We start from the raw sequence: 18,773 nt of genomic DNA, 5'->3' as shown, positions 1-18,773 counted from the left end.
ACTGGGTGCTTGCTATTCTTTTTCTTTTAGAAAGATTAGCCATTCCTAAAAAAAAAAAAAAGTTAGAAGATTTCAATTATTTGCTACTCTCATTATGGATCTTATTTGATTTTCCAGAAATAAGTTAATCCATGATGCTTTTATTCCTTCTCCTTCTAAGGTTTTGCATTAGATTTTGTCCTATATGGATAAACATATTTTTGCTTGGAATGAGAAGTCTTTGCGATTTCTTTGGACTCCTCCTTTATTAGGTTCTATTAAAGGAAATTTTGATGTTGCTAGAAGGGGATCTTCTGCAATTGCTGTAGCTACTATCTCTGATTCCTCTGGATTTATTATCATGGCTGCTACCCAAGAACTATTTTTCCCCAAATGTTCTTCTTGGTGAAGCTTCATCGGCTTTACTTGCTACTTGGTTAGTTGTTCTTGCGGGTTTTGACAATTTTTCACTTGAAGGAGATGCCCTTTTGGTGATTTTAACCATGAATAGTCCTTTTCTTTTCTCTTCCGGCTGTTCTTCTAATATTGTTTAAGATATTAGTGTAGTTTTATTCTCATTTCAAAGAAGGAATGCTTTGAAAGTGTCTCGTAATCGTTGTACCAATTTTAAGGTACATGCTTTAGCAAAATGGGCCGTTACCAATCATGTTTTTGGTAGCATTCCCATAGGCTCTATAATTCTCTCTTCCATACGGATTCAGAGTGATAAGGACTCTCTTTTAAAACCCTTTTTCCCCATTTTATTAAAAATAAATAAATAAGTCATGTGGACAATCAAAGTCCACAATGTCTCATTCTCCGCACTATCAAGAAGAAAGGAAAACCAAAAAAAAGAAAAAAAAAAAGAAAGTAAACCTATGGTGAAGAAGCAAATTGTTGATTATCTAGACCACCACAAACGAAAGCACATCTATTCCAAAGATTTTATTTTGTGAATGTAATTTTTCTCTTCTCTGGAATACAATTGTTCTACTTGTTTTAATGTAAAATGTTTTCAAAAAAATTATTTTTCAAGAAAATATTTTTCGTTGAAAATATTTTATGGCTTTTGGAGCGTACGGCAAATTACAAATATATATTTTTTTTAATTTTTTTATTCAATCATATTAACCAATAAAAACCAATTTTTATTTCCAACATAAAAATATAATTATAAAATAATTAAAAAAATAACATAATAATTTGAGTTTCGACAGTGGTCTGATGGAGGCCTGTCGGTGGTTTGGGGTGGCTTAGTGGTGATTCAGCGTTGCCTGGGGTTGGCTCGATAAGGGTGGCTTGGTAGTGGTTCGGAGGTGGTACGAAGTGGCTCGGTGGTTCTCCGATGGTTTGTGAATGAGAAACTCAAACTCAAAAAATGATATACGAAACTTAAAAATAGAAATCATTTTTCGAAACTAAAGAAACTTTTTTGATCAAACTGAAAATATTTTTTATCGCAACAAATACCAAAATAATATAGAAAATATTTTTCAAAAAATATTTTAAGTTGAGACAAATAGGGAGTTGCAGTATATTCTTTTATATACAAATATTCTGAGCTAACCTTACGTAATATATATATATTTTAACATTCTTTTTGTTGTATTTGTTTAGTCATTTAGGCATGGTTGTGACATGTTCGTCAGTCTTGAGGCTTTATTTTTTGGTTTTTTTTGTTCTTATCATTGTGAAAAAGCCCAAAAATCGGGTACCAATGCTACTACGTATATGAATTAAGGTTGTGATACATGCACAACTAGTTGTGCGCTTGTTGTATTTTGCCTAACGTGGTTTAAAGATTTTATATTTTATTCTTTATGCTTCATTTTGTATCACGGATGATATTTTGTTTATAATTAAAGACGAAGAAGGTATTTCCGTCTAAAAATTGATGAAAGTTTACGTAAATACCCTTTTAAAAATAAAATTAAACAATAAAATAATTAAATAAAAAAAGTCTAAAAAAAATTAAAAACATTAAAAAAAAAAAAAGGGGGGGTGGCTTTGGGCAAAATGGGTGTGGTTGGCCACCCCCAAAGAGTAAAGTCGGGGTGGCTGAAACTACTCCCAAGAACCAAACTCTAAACAATTTTTTTTTTGTTTGTTTTTGTTTTCTTTTTGGCCTTGTGGGGCCAAACCACCTCCAAGGGCCATGGGGATGGTGGTTTGACGACCCCTAGATTTAGATCGGCAATTTTTAATTAAGCAAGAGATGTGTGTCAATTTTTCAAGGTCAGTGACATGGACTTTCGTCAATTTTTGAACGAAAGTTAGATAGAAGTATCATCTCAATCTTTAGCTATAAATGAGGTATCATTCATGATACAAAATGAAACATAGAAGTAAAAAATAAAGTCGTTAAACTACAATGGGGTCAAAGATATTTAATCCAAAAATTAAATTATAAATTTTTCGAGTAAAGATATTTTTCATCATGAAATAATATCTATAATTTATTCCTCTCTTTTAATAAACGGAATAGGATCCTTTCAATTTCATTTAGTGAAATAGTATTGATGTCAAATGAAAGGTCAAGATTTAAAATTGATGTATCTAATAGCGTATATAAAATCAATATTACCACATCTTTTAAAAATTTAAATAATATAAAATCGTATAAACCACTAAATATATCTAACTTTAAAATTATACACATTAAATTAGAGTAATGGGGATTGTTCACCGAGACACCCAAAATTTCCCAAGTTCAGTGTAGAGTAAATGGGGATTGTTCTATTCTAGAAAACCCTATTTTAACGCCGTTTCAAAATCCCATCCGAAGTTTCCCCCCAAATTAACCGCTTTCTATAAATAAACTAAAAGTTTCTAAAAGAGAAATGCTAGGGGTACTAACACTTCTACAAAGGGACCTTTACAAACTGATGTGGCATTTGGCATAAGACGAAAATGCCCTTTCAAACCACCAAAAGCTGCACCAAAGAAAAAAGTCGATCCAGATCTCTTTCCCATCGCTGGAAAAATCCATCTCGCCGGACAGCCGGTCCTCCAGCCACGTCGGAAAAACCCCCGGCCCTGATCATCGGCAGCCAGCACGCCCGAGGATCCGGCCGAGCGTGGGACACGGCTAGATCTCTGAGTTTCGGCCGGATCTGGTGAGATCCGGCCGAGCGTGGGATTCCGAATCTCTCAAACCCACCCCGGTCGAGAGTGGGTTTCGGCCGGAACTCTCAAACCCACGCCGGCCGAGCGTGGGTTTTCGGCCAGCATGGGATACGACCAGATCTCTGAGTTTCGGTTGGATCTGATGAGATCCAGCCGAGCGTGGGATTCCGAATCTCTCAAACCTATGCTGATCGACAGTGGGTTTCGACCGGATCGGGTCAAAATCTGATGGCCGAACCTGTGAGAGGGGGGAGAGAGGGATTGCTGGAGATGGGGCGACAAGGACTGGGTTCAACTGGGGAAGGGTATTTTTGTCTATTTGTTTTAAATAATTTTACCATTAAACTGACGTGGACCCTCATATGAGGCTACACGTCAGTTTGTAAGCTTTCTTTTGTAAAAATTTTGGTACATATAGCATTTCTCTTTCTAAAACCTCTCCGTCTCAAAAACTCTCTTTTCCTTGGCGATGGCGCTTGGTCGAAAGCGGAAGAAGGCCGAGAAACCGAGAGAAAGTAATGCCGGTGCTGAGCCGGAGGCGGAACAAGGACTCGAAGCGCTGAAGAATCACAAGGAGGAGGGTCGGAGGGGTCGGAAGAAGGGCAAAGTCGAGGGTAAGCGGGATTCTTGGGTGTATCAAGGTTGGCTTCCTGTCCTGTGAAAGAGAGACTCAGAAATGTGGCCAAGAAGGTCAATTATGACGAAAGCAGGGAACAGGTTGATGCTGACGAAGATCAGAAGGTTCAAAACAAAGACAAAGACATGCTTAAAATAAATAAGCGGGGTTCCAAGGTAAGTTTACTTGTCAATCTAATCACAGTGTCAACAAATTAATGGCTCTGTTTCTAACTTGGGATATTCAAATTCAACAGTGGATTGAAGACGAGTCCTTAATGTGCCATCAGTGTCAGAGGAATGATAAGGGCCGGGTTGTTCGGTGCAAGCTTTGTAAGAGGAAACGATTTTGTATACCCTGCTTGAATAGATGGTAACTAACACATTTCTTTTCCTTTTTTCCTTAAATAGTTTGCTTTTATATTTCTTTCTTATGTTTTCTCCACTAACTTTGTTGATTTGTAAGATGACATCCTCCTCCTTCTCTTTTTTAGTTTCTCTCATCTGTTGCGTGATTGTAAGATGACAATCCATTGTGAATTACATGGTTTCATAAAAAGCATGAGCTTCTGCGTTTTTAGTTGCTGTTATTGTTTTTGTAATTGTGAATACTATTTGTGTTGTGTTCCATAGGTATCCTAATACAGTAGAGGCTGCTGTTGCTGAAGCTTGTCTGGTATGCCGTGGAATTTGCAATTGCAAAGCCTGCTTGCGTTTGGATGTACGTGTTAAAGTTAGTTTCTTTTGTTTTTTTCCCCTCTCACTTCCCATGAATTGTTGGTATTTTATTTCGATGTATTTATTTTGTGTTTGTGAAGATTGACAATTTTTTTTTAATCTATTGTTGCAGAATTTGAAGAACTCAGAATTAAATGTCAGTAAAGATGAGCAAATCGAGTGTTATAAGTATGTTCTACAAACAATTGTTCCATTTTTGAGTCGGATTAATGACGAACAAATGATCGAGAAGGAAATGGAGGCTAAAATACAAGGTATATTCTTTCAGTCCTTGTCAAATAAGTTTAGAAACAACTACCATGCAACAAATTACATTATGATCAACTTGTAGAAACAACTACCACGCAACAAATTAAACAAAATTATAACTACTTAATAAAATTACCCAAGGGGGGCCTAGGGTGTTACACTCCATCCCTTGAAAGTAGGATTTCTGGTCTTTGGTAGGGGTGCTGTTTTAGAAAGGATGGTTACAAGAAATTATTACTGCTAGCCCATCAGTTTATCTTGCTAATTGCTTTGAAGCTTTTATGGTTGCATCAATCAATCTTCTCCAATGTCCTCTGGTGATCCTCAAAACTTTTCCCTTTCAAATTTTTGGAGAATGCTCTTTCCCTAGTGGTGGCGCGTCACGCTAGGGCTTTGAGGGATGGATAGATGATTTCTGGTGGAGGCAAAAGCGTTTGTCTTCTCGGTTATTGAAGGGGCGTCAGTGCTAAGGGTGGAAGAAAAGCGGAAATTTTATTCTGGTGCGGTACTCCTTAGCAACCAGTGCATCGAATGGCTGGTTTCGACTATGGAGGTGTTGATGGGTGGTCATGGTCTGTCTGACTTTGTCAAATCGTTCAGGGAGGGGGTGAAGGTGATGATAGTTCGTATTGGAGGTAACACTAATGGCCGGTTTGTGGAGGCAACGGTCTATGGGGTGGGTGTTCAGAGAGGGTTTCTTCGTATTCCTGAGGGGCGGGGTGGATGGGGTTGGCTCAAGTTTATTAGTGAGCTGCATAAGGCTTTAGAATTTTTTGGTTCTTCGGTAGGGTGCGGGTTTGGTGTTTCCTCGCCGGATGAGAAGTTAAGGGGGAAGAAGGTGGGGGTTTGCTTGGGAAAGGCAGCGGGACCACTGTCTTTCGCGGAGGTGGTTCGCTCGACGCCAACCATCCCTGCTTTTGGTGGCCGGAATCTGGTCTCGCAGGAGGAGGTGGCCTGGTGCGAGGAGGAGCAGTTCCCGATAAAGGAGCGGTCTTGCGAGATTGTCCGGCAGGCGGTGGACTGTTCCGCCTGGGAGAAAAGCCTTTTGGATCCGGTGGGTAAAGACCACTGTGGCGATGGCTCCAATGTTCGAAAAGGCAGAGAGTGTAGTACAAGGGACTACGACGTCTCAGTCTGCAGAAAGATCCTCGAACAGGTTAGAGTATGGCTGGATTGGGTGAGTGGGTCTAACGTGGGCTGGAGCAGGATTTCTTCTGTTGGGCTGAAACTGGGTCGATGCAGGATCTCTTCAGATGTGCTTAGAAGGCCACACTGCAGGGATGGTTCTAGGAAGTTGGGCTTTAACCAATCCCAAGAAGGCTAAGAGGTTTCTCCCGGATCAGGTTTGTGGTCTCGACGAAGCGAGGTTAGACTCTGGAATGTTGGGTTTGGGCTCTTCGGCGTCGGAAGCATTGGACGGGTCGACTTCTACTCTTCCGGTGTTCAAGTCAGGCTCGTTGTGGATGGGGGGTTCTTCTCCGGTGGAGAATCCGGCTTTCTTCGCTCAACCTGGTTTGGCCCGGCAAGATGGGTCTAGGTCGGAGGTGAAGACGACGACTGGCATGGGTGGAGGGTTGTTGGATACTGGCGAGTTCTCCAGCGCAAGTCCTAGCGTGTGCACGGCGGTGGTTGAAGATCCTTTTGCCTCAGTGTGTGCGGCGAAGCCCAACTGCGAGCGGAAGTGTCTGTTTGTGACTTAACCCCGTGTCTGCTAGGGGGGATGGATTCAGACTCTAAAGGATTTGAGTTTCCCTCTTTGGGGGCGGATGCGTTGGGAGAGAGGTTTCGTTTGTCTCTTCCGGTGATGGCGGACAGTGGGGCTCCCATTTACCCGTCCGAAACAAAATCAGTCATGAGGTATCAACGGAAATCGAAGTCAAAAGCGAGTAAGTTGGTTATTTCCCTGATTGATGAGGCAGTGACAGCTTTGAGCTCGCCGTTGACGCAGTGTTTGGGTACTTCTTCTCAGGTTATGGATGGGTCTGTGGCTCAGAACCTGCTGATGCAAAGTGGGGGAGTGGGGCTACGGCGCGGGTTCCTTCTCCCGAGAGTTCCCTCCCCCTTGAGCGGCTGCAAATCGATGACCATTGACAAGGGTGAGACTCCCAACTCAAATGGCTTGATCCAATCTCAGGAGTGGCCGGTAGGGTTTAGCCCATCTGGGGAGATTGTTTTGTGGGATCAGGGAGAGGAAGGTGACTTTCCTCACCCATTGGGCGTTATTCCTCCCGACTTACATTTGGAGTGGGAGTCGGATGGTGCTGAGGATGAAGATTCGGCCCTAGCTTTGTTGGATGCCATTGAGGAATATTTTCATCGGGGTAGTATGGGGAAGCGGTATAAGATCAAAGGAAGGAGAGAACTGCAGAATCTGAAGAGCTCCATAAACTATGACAGTGCGAGTGTGCCTTATAGGAGTAGAAGAGGAAAGGCTCAGGTTCTGTAGTTTGTGGGTTGGTTGTGGGCTACAGGTGTTGGTTCCTGTGGGTTTTTGGGTGGGTTTGTTGTGTGTTCCTTGAGGGTTGGGTTAGGGTTCTTTGTTCTTGTAGGTTTTGGTTCTCGTGGGTTTGTTTGGTGGGCTTCCTTCTTTCTTTTTTTGGGCTGTTTTTTTTCGATTTCCAGCTTTGCGTTTTCTCTTGTATACTGTCGGTGTACTAAGGGGTGCCTGACGCTTTTAATAAAGTCAGTTTATTACTTATCAAAAATAAGTTTAGAAACTTTCATCTGTGGTACAAATCTTGTTAGTTAGTTTGGAAGAGATAACATATTTCCTTAGTTTGTTTAGATTGGAGGACTGACTTCTCCTTTTTTGGGTAACCAGAAGACTAACTTCTCATAAAGGCAAACATTGCTAATTTATTGGCTGAAGAGAAGTATTCTTTGGCTTGTGTCATATGCTGAATGCTATAACCTACACCTTGATTTGAGCAATGCTAATTTTGATTACCCCTCATGGTTGCTTTGTAATACTCAGTTTGAAATTTTTTTTTTTTTGGATGTTCATTTGGTAGGGTTAGCACTGCCAGAGTTAAAGATGAAACAGGCAGATTGCCCTATTGATGAACGTACGTACTGGTAAGTTCTTTTCAGAAATGATTTCTGTTTCCATTTGTTCCATAGTTTTATAAATGTTTTAATGTTACCTTGTTACCTCTTGCCTTTTCAGCAACAACTGCAAAACTTCTATTTTTGATTTCCACAGAAGCTGTCCTAGATGTTCTTTTGATCTCTGCCTTATCTGTTGCCAAGAGATTCGTGTCGGACACTTGCAGGGAGGTGAGGAGGAGGTGATTAAGCAGTATATTGACCAGGGATTTGGCTATTTACATGGTGAGGAGGAGGTGATTATGCAGTATACTGAGAGTAGCCCTAAGGATCATGTAAAGCCAAAATCTTGGTGGAAAGCGAAAGAGGATGGTAGCATTCCTTGCCCCCCAAATGACATGTGTGGTTGTGGTCATTGTATTCTAGAATTAAGATGTATGTTCTCAGAAAACCTGGTTTCAGAGTTGGTGAGAAAAGCGGAAGAAATAGCCAGAACTTAGAAACTTATGGATATGGCTGCAATTCCTTTACAACGGTGCTTGTGTTTCAACTCAGTGGGTGACGTTGACCTAAGCAATGATAAGTTAAGGAAAGCGGCTTCTCGAGAAGATTCTGATGACAACTATTTATATTGTCCGAGGGCACAAGATAAGATATACACCATGGGGATTTGAAGCATTTCCAGTGGCATTGGAGCAGAGGTGAACCTGTGATTGTTAGTAATGTGCTTGAATCTGCTTCTGGTTTAAGCTGGGAACCACTGGTTATGTGGCGTGCAGTCTGTCAATTGAAACATATCAAGCATGGTAGAAATTTGGAAGTTAAGGCCATTGATTGCTTGGATTGGTGTGAGGTTAGTTCATTGTCATCCTTTTTTATATTTGAAAGCATCTTGCGTTTGGACATTGAACTACTGATTATTGATGTAATGTTTTGCATCTAATTATTGTTTTTTGATTACTTTATCATTTTTAGTGAGAATATCTACGAAATTTCTTTAAGTACAAGGTCTTGAAATTTTCTAACTGATTTTATTTATTATCTGGGCGTTTACCTTAGTTTTTGAGCACAGTAATCCAGTTTCCAGATGCCTCCTAATATTAGCTTTTTGGATGTGGAAGAAATAAAAAAGGGCTGAGTACAGTTGTCTTTCTTAATCCAAATAAGTAAAAAAGGAAGCACTGTCTTGCAACTTGTTCATCAGACTCCCATATCATTACCAATCAATACTTAGCACTCTAGAATCAGCACCTGCACATGCTCCCTCGTTAGATTGATTTTAAAGGGAACATCATCATAACTGCTTCTCTTATCCATCCTTTCAGCCTCTGATTGAAAATTTTAGGTCCACCATGTTCCAGCTGTTCTGCATTCACTTTAGTGATTGTTAATGCCTAATCTTTGTTTTTAATGGGTAATTTTTCATTAACTTTTCTCTGGTTTCTAAGAGTTTTTGGGCTCCTTTAATAATTATTTTTCCTCATGTCCATCCAGGTTGAATATGGTAAGTAAAAGTTGTTTTAGTCTGTGATGATTTTGCTTTGTGATATGAACTCTGGTGATGAATTTCAGGGCCCTATCAATATCCACCAGTTCTTTACTGGGTATAAGGATGTTATATTTGTTCGTTGATGGCCCCAGATACTGAAACTGAAAGATTGGCCACCATCTAATTTATTTGAAGAACATTTGCCACATCATTGTGCTGAGTTTATCTGTTTCTTGCCATTTAAGGAATATACCCATCCACGGAAGGGTCCTCTAAACCTTGCTGTCAAATTGCCTGAGAAATCTCTAAAGCCAGATATGGGTCCCAAGACTTATATTGCTTATGGAGTTGCTCAGGAAATTGGCCGTGGAGACTGTCACTAAACTTCATTGTGATATGTCTGATGTGGTATGTTTGGTTTTTTTGAAACTTCTACTATTTACCTTGTGTTTCCCAAAGGAAAACTCCTGTACTGTTTGGGTACTGCATGGTTCTGTTTCTTTACTTGTAATGGAAGGTTAAAGGAAGTATATGTAAGGACCAGATGAATTGGGTAAGGGCTGGCATTCGGTGAACCCTGCATGGCTTTGTCAATTATTGCCCATCGGAAATGCTTTACGATTTGATTCCATGCTTTTAATTGGCTAAACTTTATATCAGTCACATTTTTTAAGCCATTAAAATTGAATATGGTGTTGAGTTTTCAGTTTTTTAGACACATACATCTATGCTGGTTTCAATGGGCATCAAGATCAAGTCAAAACCCAGTTTAGGTCATCTGGGCTGTCTTAGGCCAGGTTTTTATTTCTTCTTATTTTTAATCATAAAATAGTTGAGTTTGATGACTTGATTCATTTTCTTTGTAATCCTTGCATTTTGTAGTGGTTGTATTTGAGATTAAAAGAAAGATTAGACTTATATTTTCCCGTTTGATGTATTAATGTTTTTTGTTCTTAAATTCACACTTTCAGGTAAATGTTTTGACACACATGGCTGAAATTACCCTTGAAGAAAAAGATCTTGTGGATATAGAGAAGATGAAAAAGAAACACTTTGAGCAAGACCAAAGTGAACTCTTTGGAAATATTAAGGCTGGGGATAAAAAAGTTGAGAATAATATTTCTGATAGTGAATGTTGTAAAATTACTTCTGATGATGACAAATGTAGTGAAGTTGGTGATCAAAACCGAGATGTAACTGAAGAGCTTGCTGCTCCTATTTTTCAACTTGTTGGTAGTACTGGTGATACTGGGATGAATGAGAAAGATTCTTCAAGGGGATCAGATCTTGGAAAAGACTGAGGCAGAGGTCGATCAAAATAACAATGGTGGGAGTGGTGGTCCCGGACTTTCTAGAAATAAGTTGGACGGCTTAGAAGCTTCTGAGGGCGGTGCCTTGTGGGACATTTTTCTGAGACAAGATGTTCCTAAGCTCCAGGAATATCTTAAAAAACACTTCAGGGAATTTAGGCACATTCATTGTTGTCCATTGCAGCAGGTAACTCAGTCATGCAATGTTAATTATATTTTTGCCAGGATTTTTTCTTTTCGAATTATGATGAAGTGTTGACTAGTGCTTTCTTCTTGATGATTGTTGCTTTATATTGGTTGTGATAAAATTACTTAAAGAGTATTTTAGGCTATGTTTGTTAAATGTTTTGAAAATTGTTTTTACTAATCAAAAAAAAAAAAAAAGTTTTGAAAAATGTTTTTTGCTTTGAAAGAGTTTTTGATTTAACAGAAAGTTGCGAAAGTTGCGAAGTGTTTTAGTGGGGTCCACATTTATAAAGTATTTTCTGTGGGGTCCATAGAATAAAAATTGTTTGGTGAACTTTTTGAAAAGTTTTCTATCTTTTCAAAGAAACAAAAGCTGAGAAAACATATGTTCATTTTTTTTTGGGCATAGAGCATGACTTCTTATTTATTAAAAGAAAATAAAAATTAAGATATTAAAAAAAAATAGAGGTGGCTTCGAGGTCCTACTTTGGCCACTCTCAACAAAGGAGAAGAGGTGGCTTCACGGCCACCTTTGACCTGATGGGGTGGTCGTGCGGTTGATAGCCTTTCTTATTATTTAAAGTAATAAGTTTGTCTCTATTCATACAAAAATAAGTACCTTTTTTTTTTTTTTTAAATTTCAAAAAATATTCTCACAAGGTGTGAAAAGTTTTCTTATAGTTCTTGTGTTTTGGTTTTTGAAAATATTTGTCTTTTGTTTTTTAAAAAATGTTTTGTGTTCTGAAAAGTGTATCATTTGTTGATTATTTTTAGTGTGCTTTAAGGAATTGAATATTTTGTTTTGATTTATATTGGTTGTGACCAAATTACTTAAAGAGTATTTTAGGCTATTTTTGTTAAATGTTTTGAAAATTGGTTTTTGCTTTGAAAGAGTTTTTGATATAACAGAAAGTTGCGAAAGTTGAAAAGTATTTTAGTGGGGTCCACATTTGAAAAGTATTTTATGTGGGGTCCATAGAATAAAAATTGTTTGGTGAACTTAAGTGTTTTATGGTTTCAAAGAAACAAAACTTGAGAAACACGTGTTTATTTTTTGAGTTAAATACACTTCTGGTCCCTGAGTTTTAGAAATTTTATTTTTTAGTCCATGAGTTTTAATTTGCATCACAAATGATACTTTAGTTATGGGAAATGACCGAATTAGTACGTCAGTCAAGTTTTTCGTCTAAAACTAACGGCCCGCACTATATAAAAAAGTTAAAAATTAAAAATCTTTAAAAATTAATTTAAAAAAATTATTAAAAAAATATAAAAAAACAAGGGGGTACCATGGGGGTGGCCGAACCACCCCCGTGGCCCTTGCCCTTGGGGGTGGTTCGGCCACCCCCAAGGGCTAAAACTGATCTTGATTTTTTTTTTTTGTCAAAAGGTGGCCGAAGCACCATGGGGTGGTTCGACCTCCCCAGACCGGCCAAGGACCTTGTTTTTTTATTTTTTCAATTTTTTTTTTAATTTTTAAAGATTTTTTAATTTTTAATTTTTTTATATAGTGCCACTTTTCAACCTCAGATGTTGACACGTGGCGGACCGTTAGTTTTTGGACGGAAAATTTAACTGAGGTACTAATTTGGTTTTTTTTCAAAATTGAGGTACCATCTGTGATGCGAATTAAAACTCAGGGACTAAAAAATAAAGCTGTCAAAACTCAGGGATAAAAAATGTATTTAACCTTTATTTTTTTAGGTATAGAGCATGACTTCGTATTTATTAAAAGAAAATAAAAATTAAGATTTTAAAAAAATATAGAGGTGGCTTCGAGGCCCTACTTTGGCCATTCTCAACAAAGGAGAATAGGTGGCTTCACGGCCACCTTTGACCTGATGGGTGGTCGTGTGGTTGACAATCTTTCTTATTATTTAAAGTAATAAGTTTGTCTCCTATTCATAGAAAAATAAGAACCTTTCTTTATATTATTGTTTCAAAAAATATTCTTATAAGGTGTGAAAAGTTTTCTTAAAAGTCTTATGTTTTGTTTTTTGAAAAATATTTGTGTTTTGTTTTTTAAAAAATGTTTTGCGTTTTGAAAAGTGAATAATTTGTTGAATATTTTTAGCGTGCTTTAAGTGTTTTCGAAAAGTTTAACAAACATACCCTTATTCAGTTAATTCTTTTGGTCAATCATCCTGACATTGTGAATGAGCTCACCGGATGCTTAATTTACAATTTTTTTTTAAAAAGAAATGAAGTTGCTTTACTTTGTTATTTGTAATGATTCAAATAACCCTATTGACTGGAAAATACTGCAAGCAGGTGACAGTTTTTTTATTAAGTAAAAGTTGATGGTTGAAAGAGAAACTTGGTCATCCTAAAAATACCTAAAAATGATATTACTTTTTTGAAACAAGTCTAGATATGTCATTTTCTCTAGAATAATATTCCTAATCTTTTAAAATAGCTAGTATTAATCTTGTTGTGTAAAAGAGAACTATGGTAAATCTGAATTGGAGAGCACAAATTGTGGGATATAACAGTAATGGAGTTAAAGAGTACCTATAGAGTCAGAGAGCTGAATAAAGAAAGTAAGTCATTATGTGGAAAAATTGCAGATCAATTTCATGAACTGTGGTCAGGGCTTGCATTATTTTTCTGGTGTTTCAGTGAGTAAAACTGATTTATATGTATATACATGTGTGTGTGTGATTACAAATGTTTAGTAGATTTTTTTCAATGTAAATTATCATATCTTTTGGTGGTATAGGTTATTCATCCTATACATGATCAGACCTTTTATCTCACTTTGGATCATAAAAGGAAGCTTGAGGAGGAATATGGTCAGTTCCTTTTAGACATACACACAATCTCTCTCTCTCTCTCTCTCTCTCACACACACACACACACACACATGTATATGGGGATTGAATGTTGCAGTCCTTTTATTTTTTATTTTTTTATCATATATTTTAACTCTTGTTGATCATAATTTAATGCTACTATGCTATATCATATAGGAATTAAACCATGAACATTCGTCCAAAAACTTGGAGATGCTGTCTTTATTCCTGCTGGTTGTCCTCATCAAGTAAGAAACTTAGAGGTAAAGCAAATTCATCATGATTTTTTTTTTCATTTTAGTTTGTAGAAAACGGGATATGAATTTGAAATGCCTAGTTATTAGCTACACATTGTTATTGTGCTCCTTTCACTTGAAATACATCTGTCATGCTTATTTATTTGCTAAGTTTGATGAAAGGATGGCCTATATATGTGAAATTAGAGAATTTTTTGAAGTAGGTGGGTTTATATATGCTTATTCAGTTTTTTTTCTTCATCTACTAACGTTCACTTTTTCTTTACCCCAATGTAATTCATGGTTCGATGCACCTATTCCTGTGGAAAACTAAACATTCCTTTACGGCTTGATTATCATCTTATTGCCCAGTTTACGTGTTGCAGTGGGTTTACTGGATGCATCATATTAGGTTTTGCCAGCTTAAGTAGAAAGTGTCTCAAGTGTATTTTGTGGACATTTTGTTCTCCCAGTGTCGTTTTCTTTGGCCTCATCATTGAGTCAAATTGTAAGTCTCCAAGCCAGAAACAATATGCACAAAATGAATCCCAATGTCATGCAAATACACTTGCAGAAGCGTACCATATCAAACGACTCTAAGAAAGACATCATGATGTCTAGTAACGGTTAGTAACCCATTATTGTTGTCGCTGAAGTAAACAGAGCAACGACATACAATTTACTACCCTACTAGATTCAAGTGAAAATTTTAATCTAAGTGAAAAAAAAAGGTGAATTTCTCAGATCTGACCACAAATAAGGAAGCTGTTCATCAATACACTGCTTTTCATTTACCTAATTACAGTAAAAAGTCCAAAATAGTGGATCCTTGACAAATGGGACCAAGTAGAGGTAAGTTTGCTAACTAAACCCTATTAGAAATTTCAGATGACTATATGAAATCTGAATTTCAGTTTTTAATTGAAAGGTTGGAGGAAAACCTAGAGAAATCACCTGTTCTGGTTGCAGCCTTGAGGGAGTTTATGTGTAGGCTTTTAGGTTTTAGCTTGGAGAAAGAGAGAGCTGAGTTTTTAAAATTCACGTTGGGTGTATATGGGGCTGAAAAACTGGCGGCTGAAGGGGGAAATTTAGGGTTTTAATTGGAGATTTGAGTTGGCAGTAGTATAGAAGGTAAACTGATGGCTGAAGAAAAAAACAGTATTTTTTGGGATAGGGTTGTAGGTTATTACGTTTAGTTTTTTCAGTACAAACTGGCAGCAGTAAATATTCAGGTTTCCTTGTAAAATTGAACCTCTTTTCTTTTTGAAATAACTTAGGAAATAACTCCAAAAAAATATGGAGGAGTTGGCATACAATTAGGAATTGTTTAATAAAGGAAACTTCCCTTTTTTGGGAAAAAAACAGCTGACCAGATTCTGTTAGGATTTTGACTTAACCATTATTGACTTTCTTGTCCTTTATCACTCTTTTTCAGCCCTCTCACATGCCTCTCTATTAAACCCACGAATTTATAAGAGATTATGAAACAAATAACTACCACACAACAATTTAAAGAAAACTAAAACAGCATAACTTAATAAAATTACCCTAGGGGGGGTCTACGGTGTTACACTTGGAAGAAGGTTTACACTTTACATACTACTCCTCATTCCCTTGGAAAATTACACACCATTCTACATATCCTTATATTCATTCTGACATTATGTAAATTGATGTCCTTATGGAACTGCCTCGTATATTTCTGTTCGACATGCTTATCTACCTCATGCTTCCAATTTTGAAAATAGGGATTGCTTAAATTTTTTCTTATCATGGTTATATTCACCTCTTTTCAACTTATTCATCAAAAAATTCACCTCTTGTCAACTGTAAAGCTAGCATGTGCTGATGGTTAGATGCTTCAACTCATATGCTTAAGTGTATGTCCAAATGCACACCTATACGGCTATATATGTATGCATTCCCACAGCCACATACTTTGAATCCCAGGTGGAGTCAAATGTTACATCGGTATTGCAATTGGATCAGTGCATTCGTATGATTGAGATGTTTTACCCTTAAGTTACGTTTTGTGTTGGTATTTTTTGAATATCCTGTGGTCAATTATGGTGTATATGTTGTAGTGGTTTTATTATGATGAATTTCCTACCCAAAATCGCCGTATGTTCACTTTGCAGTGTCATAATGTTATCGATAGGCTTTATACAAAGAGTCATTTCTGCCAATGCACACACATTAGCACCAACTTCGAGTGGAATGGTTTAGTTGAGAATGCTGATAAGTGCTGAATGTTACACATTTAAGCTCTTTAATTTACATATGTTAAGCTCTTAGTTTTGTTATAATTTGATGTTTTGTGTTGTTTTTGTGTTTTCTTGTATTTTACAGGTTTTGGAAGAAAATCGATCAAATTCCAAGATTATAACGAAGTCGGCAAACTCACTTTTGGATAGATTCAACTCCAAATCAATTTTGAATTTAAGGAAAGAGAAGTTGGCAAATATTCGTTATTTTTTAAAAGAATCCAAAATGAGCACGTCTCAGTAATTTAATCATAACTTTCGGCTCAAGTATCAGTAAACAATGAAGAAAGCTGCGTTTTGGACGTCATGTGAAAAAATTGAGATTGAAGCAATTGAGGGTGGACAATCCCTCTATCATATGATAAAGTGATAACCACATATTTTATTCATAATTTTTGATGTTATTACAGCTCTTCCTGTCTCCGATAGTCTTGCACGTTTTTTCTATTTTTATATTTACTTTACATATTACAATTACTCTTATAATGGATTTCTCATTGGCTTTCCTTAAAAATAAAAAATAAAATTAACTTTTTCTTTTTTCAATTCTCACCTAAATATTTGTGAGATGTGTAAAGTTAAAAATTACATTTTTATTTCAAAATTCTGACATAATAGTCTTAATGATCTCTTGGATTAGTCATTGGTATTGGAATACATTAGCATTAGCATTGTGAGATAGGCTCCAATGAGAAAGAGAGAATGACTTGGACTTCATTGGATAGGGCTGGAAAACTAGTGCTACATGAATAAATGATTGGATGTAGCTAACAAGAATATATCATACTGATGACAAAGGAAACTCTTAACCATTTGACAAGGAAATATTTCCATTTTCCAAGGTATAAAAGTTCAGATTAGTTTGGATATAATGATATGTCTCACAAAAGCATTCAGCATCTGTTACCTTCATATTACTTTATATACAATATTATGTCTAATTAATAAAGCTCCTTTTATTTTCTGACTTTCCGGGAATGTTTTCCCTGCTAATGCTTGTCTGTTTACCATGATGGCTTTTATATGCTAAAATAAATTTAACAAATGGACCTTAGAATTGATTATATATTTGGAAAATACCATACTAACTGTTTGAAAGAACTTGGGACCAAGTTCTACCCCCAATACAACAAGCACACAAGCAATAAATATGCAATAAACCAATTGTAATCAACAACAAAACATCACAACCACAAAAATATTTTGGTTATGAAGTAGAAAACCTTCAAACACATCAAAGGTGAAAAGCCTCTCCGGAGCACCAAAACCCGAGAAATTACTTTCTTGAAGAAGATATAAAATACGAATATAGACACTTGTAACACTTACATTGTCATGGCAACCTTTTGACGTGCTTATGACGAAACAACATAGAATCACTTTTAAAACCTTCATACAAGAGACGTCAAAACGTCATTCTGACATCTATATGACGACAAGAACAAAAACCCTAGAAACAACATATTTTTCACACTAATCACTTGGAATATGAAAAGATTCACAACCACTGTTTTGAACACTGAATGAGACCAATTTCTAAGACCTAACAATCCCCCCTTTGGCCATTTGGTGACAAAAGTAACACAACAAATGCTCAACAATTGTTTTTGGATAGTGGAGTTCTTAGGTTTGGCTACCCCGGAGTGGTTTTTCTCTTTACAGAGTTTCTACTTCGTAACAAATATCTTGTCTTATTTAAATCCAGCATTTAAGATATTTTGTTGCACACAAACACACATTTGGTTAATTTAGAAGTCATTATTTATTTTCATGATTCATCTAATGAATCTCAACTCCTATGACAATATGGTCAGTACTTCAAACATGTAAATAGTAAATCACATAGAGTATCTGAAACATCCGTAATGTCTTCAGATAAATTATCCCCTTTTAATAGCTTAGCAATCTTTCAGAATCCTCATACTCTTTCTTTGGATTTACTCATATAGTCTTGATTTTTAGGAACTTGGTATGAACCAACATCTTCCTAACAAATAGCACTATATAGTTTCCATTACCTCAGTTTATTTAAATACCCAACACTTAACTACTCTTTGTGAAAAAGTGTTGCTGTCTCTCGGATATATCTTAGTTTCATTATGATACAAAGAGTCTATCATGCCTTTATCCTTACATTTGAATTCCTTAAAAGAGTGTATCATGGATATGAGGATTTCATCAATCCTAGATTGATCATTAATCTCAGCATCTAATAAACCTAGTTATTTCAATTTGACAATCTCATTGTGTATGGAAAAAACTTAAGCCATCTCGGTATCTGTGTCTTGTTCGGGAATAAGATATCATTCCCCAAACCTTCACACACACAGATATATATATATATATATATATATATATATATATATATCATTATTTACTTCACCATTATATATCATTAATATGAACCACTGATTGTAATTATTTACTTCACCATTAGTGGCTTTAATGCAGGATAGACATGATGAGTTTGCACAATATTGTGCCCTTTTAGTCTCATAGATTTATTGTAATCTCTGTATCCATTATTTATAAGTGGATTTAGGATTTAAAATAGTAGGACCAACAAGCATTACATAAGGATCAAATGTTGTAAGTATAAAGAACAATATCAGGACATTATCAATTTAGCAAATAAATATAATATGTGTTGATGACAATTTTCGGATGGTGACGTGTCGGTCGTTGATTGGGTCTTCAATTAAGGAAAGTGTTATCTGTAAAACAGCAAAGGGTCGTCGGGGGTT

The 18,773-nt window shown here is 36.6% G+C and overlaps 1 pseudogene; it reads left to right on the top strand.

Moving 5' to 3' along the window:
* The first annotated feature begins 3,557 nt into the window (after positions 1-3,557).
* LOC133866192 (lysine-specific demethylase JMJ25-like) lies at positions 3,558-14,865 on the top strand (annotated as a pseudogene).
* The last annotated feature ends 3,908 nt before the right edge of the window (positions 14,866-18,773 follow it).

The sequence above is a fragment of the Alnus glutinosa genome, chromosome 4, assembly GCF_958979055.1.
Source record: "Alnus glutinosa chromosome 4, dhAlnGlut1.1, whole genome shotgun sequence".
Lineage (NCBI taxonomy): Eukaryota > Viridiplantae > Streptophyta > Magnoliopsida > Fagales > Betulaceae > Alnus > Alnus glutinosa.
This window is presented reverse-complemented; position numbering and strand designations above follow the sequence as displayed.